The sequence below is a fragment of the Neoarius graeffei genome, chromosome 6, assembly GCF_027579695.1.
Source record: "Neoarius graeffei isolate fNeoGra1 chromosome 6, fNeoGra1.pri, whole genome shotgun sequence".
Classification (NCBI taxonomy): Eukaryota; Metazoa; Chordata; class Actinopteri; order Siluriformes; family Ariidae; genus Neoarius; species Neoarius graeffei.
In genome coordinates this window covers 51,513,075-51,520,689 of record NC_083574.1, presented here as the reverse complement: position 1 = coordinate 51,520,689, position 7,615 = coordinate 51,513,075, and positions in this window count along the sequence as shown.

The window sequence follows — 7,615 nt, the reverse complement described above, 5'->3', positions numbered from 1 at the left end:
TAGGACATGCTGATGTATAAAATATGTATAAATGCTGTAAATAAATATTATTCTATCCACATTCACTGGATATGAGCAAAACAAAATGGCGGAGTGCATCAAGTCAGATATATCACTTTGTTATCAAGTATTTTAAAAAAAACAGAAATATCTCAAAGAATATAGTCCCTCCCCCATCTCCTGTTCCACACTCCAGCCCAGTTAGTGGGGGTAATGCACTTTTAAGTTGGTGTACCAACCGCCAAAAAAAAAACCTAAAGAAGAAGAAAATGGTGGCGCGTGTGGCTGAACCAACCAAGGATGAAATAAAAATTTTACCTGAAATCAAAACCCCCCAAAATACAAAAACAGTAACAAAATATAGAATAAAATTATTTCATGGTAAGAACATATCTTTTTTTAATTTTTTAAGAATTGTTATTATAGCATTTTTAGCAAATTGCTACTGTCATTTCGCCAGTTTGTTTACAATCTAAGCGGAAATTATTTTGTTGGACATTTGTATAAAGTTTTTATTATCGAATTTGCAAAAAAAAAATGCAGTGAATGTGGATGTCATGAAACAGTTATTCCACTCAGTGTCATTGTACATGGTGGAATAATGTCGATTTTGTGGAATAACTGTTAAATGTAACCCATATATGATGAAATGTATGTCATTAATTGATCACAGTATTGAAAAAAAAACAGATATCCTCCAGATTCTTTCAAGAATTTACAAAGATATCTCTGGATTGTTGGGGTTTTAGAAGAAGAAGAAGAAGAGAAATCCTTTATTTGTCACATGCACACTCAAGCACAGTGAAATTCATCCTCTGCATTTAACCCATCTGAAGCAGTGAACACACACACACAAGTGAGCAGTGAGCACACACACATACCCAGAGCAGTGGGCAGCTATGCTACAGTGCCTGGGGAGCAGCTGGGGGCCAAGTGCCTTGCTCAAGGGCACCTCAACCTAAGGCTGCCCCACATAAACCTAACCGCATATCTTTGAACTATGGGGGGAACCTGAGCACCCGGAGGAAACCCACACAGACATGGGGAGAACATGCAAACACCATGTAAACTCCCCTGTCAGCCACTGGGCTTGAACCCAGAACCTTCTTGCTGTGAGGCGATAGTGCTAACCACTACACCACTGTGAGCATGTTGATGACAACCCTCAAGTGACAAATTCAATTCTCTGACATGCTCTGAAGGCCCTCAGACCTCACCAGAGATGTAAGCATATGATGTCATGCACACAACAAATGTCTGGGTGTTGTTGGTCTACCCGGTGGATCAATGTCCTCTCACCTCAAAACAACCCCACAGAAGCTTCCAGTTTATGGCAAGGACTTCTGGTGGGATGTGTCATGGGCAAAAACATCTCCCATTTTTTTTTTTTTTTATTTAACCTTTATTTAACCAGGTAACAAAAAAAATCCCATTGAGATTAAAAACCTCTTTTACAAGGGAGACCTGGCCAAGACAGGCAGCGGCAAGCTTGAAACACAAAGTTAGTATCATTTACAGACATACAACACAGATTAAACGTTTGAGGACATAAGCTTAGCTAATAATTTAAGAAACATCTGCATCTTAGAGAGTCAGTTTTCTTTTCATTCATTTTTGATTTAAAAGCTTCCAGAGTGATAAATAGGCGCATCTTAAGTTCATTTTGAAGCAGGTTCCATGCTGTAGGTGCAGCGTATACAAAAGCCTTCTTTCCTAATTCCGTACGAACATTTGGGACATCCAACAAAATCAGATTCTGTGAACGTAGGGCATATTGTCCAGTGTTTTTATGCTTAATGAGTTCACACAGATACAATGGGAGCAGCCCAATAATCACTTTGTATATAAATATGTACCAGTGACAGAGCCTACGAGTGGTCAAAGAGGGCCAGCCTACCCTTGAGTAGAGCTCACAGTGGTGAGTAAGAGCTCTGCAGTTGGTTATGAATCTCAAGGAAGCATGATAAACAGAATCTAACTTAAGAAGACATTGAGTAGATGAGTGCATATACAATAGGTCACCATAGTCCAGTACAGATAGAAAAGTAGCCGCAACAAGTTGCTTTTTTACATTAAAAGAAAAGCATAACTTATTACGGAAATAAAAACCCAGTTTTAGTCTCAGCTTTTTCACTAGGTTTTGTACATGAGGCTTAAAAGTTAAGGAATCATCAATCAGTATTCCCAAGTATTTATAAGAATCAACAATCTCAATTTCACCACCCTCAAGTGTGACAACCTTTGGGATAGTTAAGGGCCTAACCTTAGAGCTGGTAAAAAGCATTAGTTTAGTCTTATCAGCATTTAAAATGAGTTTCAGCTGAAGTAAATTATTTTGTACCACAGTAAAAGCATTTATCAAATTTTCAATGGCCTTTTCTAGGTTAACAGCACAGCAATAAATGACTGTGTCATCAGCATAAAAGTGAAAATTTGCATCAGATACATTTTGTCCCAAGTTATTTATGTAAATAGTAAATAGAAGAGGCCCCAGTACAGACCCCTGAGGGACACCCTTGAGGATGGGAACAACTTCTGAGCATAGACCATCATATTTAACACACTGTGACCTATCACAAAGATAATTTGAAAACCAAACAACGGCATTCTCTGAAAGCCCAGAGTTTAGCAACCTAAGTTTTAGAACATCATGATCAACTGTGTCGAACGCTTTGGATAAATCAATAAACAGTGATGCACAATGTTGCCTCTTATCTAGGGCAACAGTGATGTCATTAACCACCTTGATTGCAGCTGTGATGGTACTGTGTCTTTTTCTAAAGCCAGATTGGTAGGTTGATAAGATGGCATTATTGTATAAAAACTCCTTAAGTGAGTTGCTCACAAGATTTTCAAGAACTTTAGCTAGTACAGATAAATTAGAAATGGGTCTATAATTGTTTAATGTAGATGAGTCACCCCCTTTTAGAACTGGAAGCACAAAGGCAGATTTCCATATTTTTGGTATCTCATTGTTTTCCAGTGTGAGATTGAAAAGATATGCAAGTGGCCCTGCTACAAAATCAGCTGCCAACTTCAAGAAATAGGGATCCAAAAAATCTGGTCCTGGTGGTTTTTTGGGGTCTAGGATTTTTAGAGCTTTATGCACCTCTGAAACTGAAAATGGTTTAAAATGAAAAGGCTGATCAATGTGCACTGGAATATCAAAGCAGGGTTTCGCAGGCACAGAACCCACAGCATCAAACAAAGAACCAGAGGAAATAAAATGACGATTAAAACAGTTTAACATCTCCATTTTATCATAGATAGCTACTGAATCTTTCTTAATGAAAGTAGGTAGAGTTTGCCCGTCATTGCACACTGACAGGGATTTAATAGTCTTCCAGAATTTCCTGGGGTTGTTTAGATTTTCAGTGGTGACCGACAGGTAATAATCTGATTTGGCTTTCTTGATAAAAGAGGTACATTTATTTCTTAACTGTCTAAAAAACAGCCAGTCCGCCATGGAGCCAGTAGTCCTAGCTTTAACCCAAGCCAAATTGCGCTCATGGAGTCATGGATTACACCATGACTCATCAGATCAGTGGATCCTGATGACCATGTTGCAAGGGTACATACTCCAGTTCCAGTGTTGGCCCCTAACCTACTTGGGGTTCAAGTCCTCACCAATTTCAGACCTTGAAAATGTTGCTGCTCTGAACCGAGTTTGTTTCATCTTGTGCAGTTGCACGTTTGAAAATAGAATAGCAGCTAAAGTACTATTCTACAACCCCAAATCAGAAAAAAATGGGATGGCATGTTGAAATTGAAATTAAAACTGAAAACAATTATTTGTAAGTAATCTTTGACCTGTATTGTAGGATTGGCTCCGGTTTCCCCCATGACCCTGACAGATAAGCAGTATAGAAAATGGATAGATGGATGGATGGATGGATGGATAGATAATGTATTAAATTAAAATGTATCAGTATATCAGTTATGCCCAAAATAAAAATGTAAAGTGTTTGTCTAATAAATGCAACATAAAATCTGCTCATTCAAGCACTGTTCCTAATTAAAATAAATGTAAAAATGTTTAAAAAATTTGAACAAATAACATAAATTAAAGCAATTTTGCCACATCTAGTTTCATAAATCTTTCAGGGTAAAGAGAGCTGAGCAGATCTCTCTCTCTCTCTGTGTGTGTGTGTGTGTGTGTGTGTGTGTGTGTACTCAGTAAACTAAAATCATTGAACATAAACGAAAATACCAAAGTCACAGCACTGTTTAATCTCTTAAAACTTAACACAGTCCTGGGCTTTATTATTATTTCGTGTATGAAAGTGCTCAATGTTGTAGAAGCAGCGTATATAAATAAAAGTGTTTTAATAAATTAAATAAAAGTAGCAAGAAGTGTGTAGTCTAAAGTCTAGAGTATAAGTAAATTTTTAAATCATAAATGTACTTGAGTAGAGTAAAAAGTATTGTATAATAAAACTACTCATAATAGTACACTTTGTTGTAGGGGAAAATAAGTAGGGGAGAGCAGGGAGACTTGGGACAGTTTGTATTCCCATAAATTAATTTCAACCAATCAGGTTTTAGATGACATCAGAAGTTAGATGTTGCCCCTTAGAGTAACCTAATTCCTTTGGAGCCACAAAGCTGGACACTACAGTAAGGTCTGTGTATTTCAATATTTTTGTCAAACAAAACTTGTATTTTCTACTTTGCAGTCCACCTCCATTCTGTGGTGTAATGTATGCTGGTGAATTCAGGATTTGTTAGGAATTAAAGTGTCAGGGTGCAGGCACTTATGGATGCAAGCACAGAGGAGAGTGGGTGCGTCACAAACGGTCAACAAATCCAAATCAGGAAGCCGATGTCATAGTCAGGGACAGGCAAAGGTCGGTCGATCAGCGAACAGGATATCAGAGGGCAGACAAGGAAATGGAGTCAGGAAATAATGTCTTCAGGGATGCCATAATAGTGGAAGATGTGATTAAACAGGAGTTCTGCGGTCTTGAATGTTGTGGGGAGACCGGGCAACAGGAGGAGTTTGAGGGCTTTGGAGAATCGATCTATGACCACTAGGATGACTGTGTTGCCTTGGGATCGGGGTAGGAGGAAGTCTATGGCAATATGTGACCAGGGTCATTGGGGCACCAGGAGAGGACAAAGCTTTCCAGCCAGTGGAGCTCATGGTACCTTCGCTTGGGAACAGACGGCGCAGGAAGAGACGAAATGATTAATGTCTGAGGTCATGTTCTCCCACCAGTACTTATTTTTGAATAGTTGGTATGTACAGTGACTACTGGGGTGTCCTATGGCTGGAGAGGAGTGAGCCCAAGTGATGAATTTACCTTGGAATCATGGTGGCACATACATGAGTCTGGGAGAACAGTTCTCAGGTGGATTGATAGGTTGAGTTTGTCTTATCTCCTTATCTATGTCCCAAGAGAGGCTTGTACAAAACATTCAGGTGGTAATATGGGAGTGGGTTCTGGAGTATGGTTCAAGGTGGCATGAATTCTGGAGAGGGCATCAGCTTTAGTGTTTCTAGAACAGGGGTGGTAGGAGATCGTGACTCTAAATCATGTGAAGAACAGGGCCCATCTGGCTTGGCGAGGGTCCAGGCATTTGGCTGTCTTCAAATACTGTAGATTCTTGTGGTCTGTAAGGATGGTATACAGTGCCCTCTAACCAGTGCCTCCATTCACCTAATGCCAGTTTGATGGCTAGGAGTTCTCGGTTCCCAGTGTCATAATTCTGTTCTGTTGGGGTGAGTTTCTTAGAATAGAAAGCGATGGGGTGCAATTTCGGTTTATCCCCTAATCACTGCAAAATAGAGCCCTGCACTCCCGTGGGAGTCCCATGGGACCTGCGGGACCCGCCGCAAAGCAGTGCAGCGCGGGACAAATTTTGAAAGCTCATTGCGGGCGCGGGAGGGAGCGGGAGTGCACAATGCGGGCGCGGGCGGGAGCGGTGAGAAGCTGCAGTCCTGCTAACTAAAAACATGTTTAAAATAAAATGTATAAATTATTAATTTATGTCTATCATATATAATTTGTGCTGGATATTTTATTTGGCATTAATAAAAACATTTTAAGATGCCTAAATTTGCAGAGAGAGTCAGATTGCCATTGATCACCCTAACGGGCAATCCTTTGATCACTCTAATGACTCGCCGTTCACACCCAGCCTCCAGTGACCCACACTAACATGATGCCTCAATGACACCTTAGATGAGCTGGTCATCAGAATTCTGATTCTGATTCTGATCCAGGAGAGGATAAATATCTCTCGTACGTTTCCGATTCCTTTCCTCTTCCATGTTTGAGATCTCCGATCATGGCAGAAGAGCAGAGCTCTATGCACCATGGGAGAGTGCATACTTAAATGATTAGCCTACTTAAATAATTATTATTATTAGGTCTACATGTTGCCATTTCAACATTCTGAATTCAGAAACAAGGTAAATAATAACAAACGTGAACGTGAGCTGTAGATATTTATGCTCAAATCCACTCAAAGTAGGGGGCGGGGCACCATCACGCTGTGTCAAGACAAGAACTTTCCTGAGAAATAACGCGAACGTCTTCATCATGCGGGATTTGCGGGCGGGAGCGGGACAAAATATGGCAGGCGCGGGCGAGAGCGGGACTGAAAATCATAATTCTTTGCGGGAGCGAGCGGGAGCGGGACTGCACAATGCGGGCGCAGGCGGGAGCAGCACTGAAAAATCCGACCCGCGCAGACCTCTACTGCAAAAGTCCCCTACTACTCCTGTCTCTGAAGCCTTGACCTCTATGACAAATAGCTTAGTAGGGTCTGAATGCTGAAGGATTGGGGCCATTGTGAAGGCGAACTTGAGCCGGTTGAAGGCTTCCTCGGCTGCTGAGTTCCACTGGAGGCAGCACGGTCCCTTCTTTACCAGGGTCCTGAGTGGAGTGGCGATCGTACTGAACCCATGAACAAAACAATGATAAAAATTTACGAACCCCAGGAAATATTGTAACCCCTTCCCCTTGGTGGGAGTTGGCCAAGATGTGACTGCCGAGATCTTACTCTGGTCCATGCTTACATCTTCTGAGCTGATGATATACCCCAGGAAGGATATCTGGTGGAAGTGGAACTCACATTCCTCAGCTTTGACCTACAGATGGTTCTTTAATAATCAGGTGACCTTACATGTTCGTGATGAGAATCTTCATTGGGAGAGCAGATCAGGATGTCGTCTATATAGGCAATTACGAACCTCCCCAGCATGCCTCTGAGAACCTCTTTAATAAGGCACTGGCACATTAACATCATTAACCCTTTGGTGACTGACCCCTTGAAAATGGTTCCTCCAGGAACTATGACTTTTCAGTTGTCAAGACAACAGAAGAACTAAAATACAAAAACAGAAAGATACGTCACAATGCTCTTGTGCACAAAACAAAATGCTCTTGTATTTTAGTTTTTCCGTTGTCTTGACGACTGAAACGTCATCGTTCCTGGAGGAACCATGTTCAAGGGGTCAGTCACCAAAGGGTTAATGAAGCACTTACATTTGGCGCACAAGAATGGCCATAAGGCATGACCAAATATTCAAAGTGCCCAGATGTGGTACTAAATGCTGTCTTCCATTCATCCCCCTCTCGAATCCTGACCAAGTTGTATGCAAATCGGA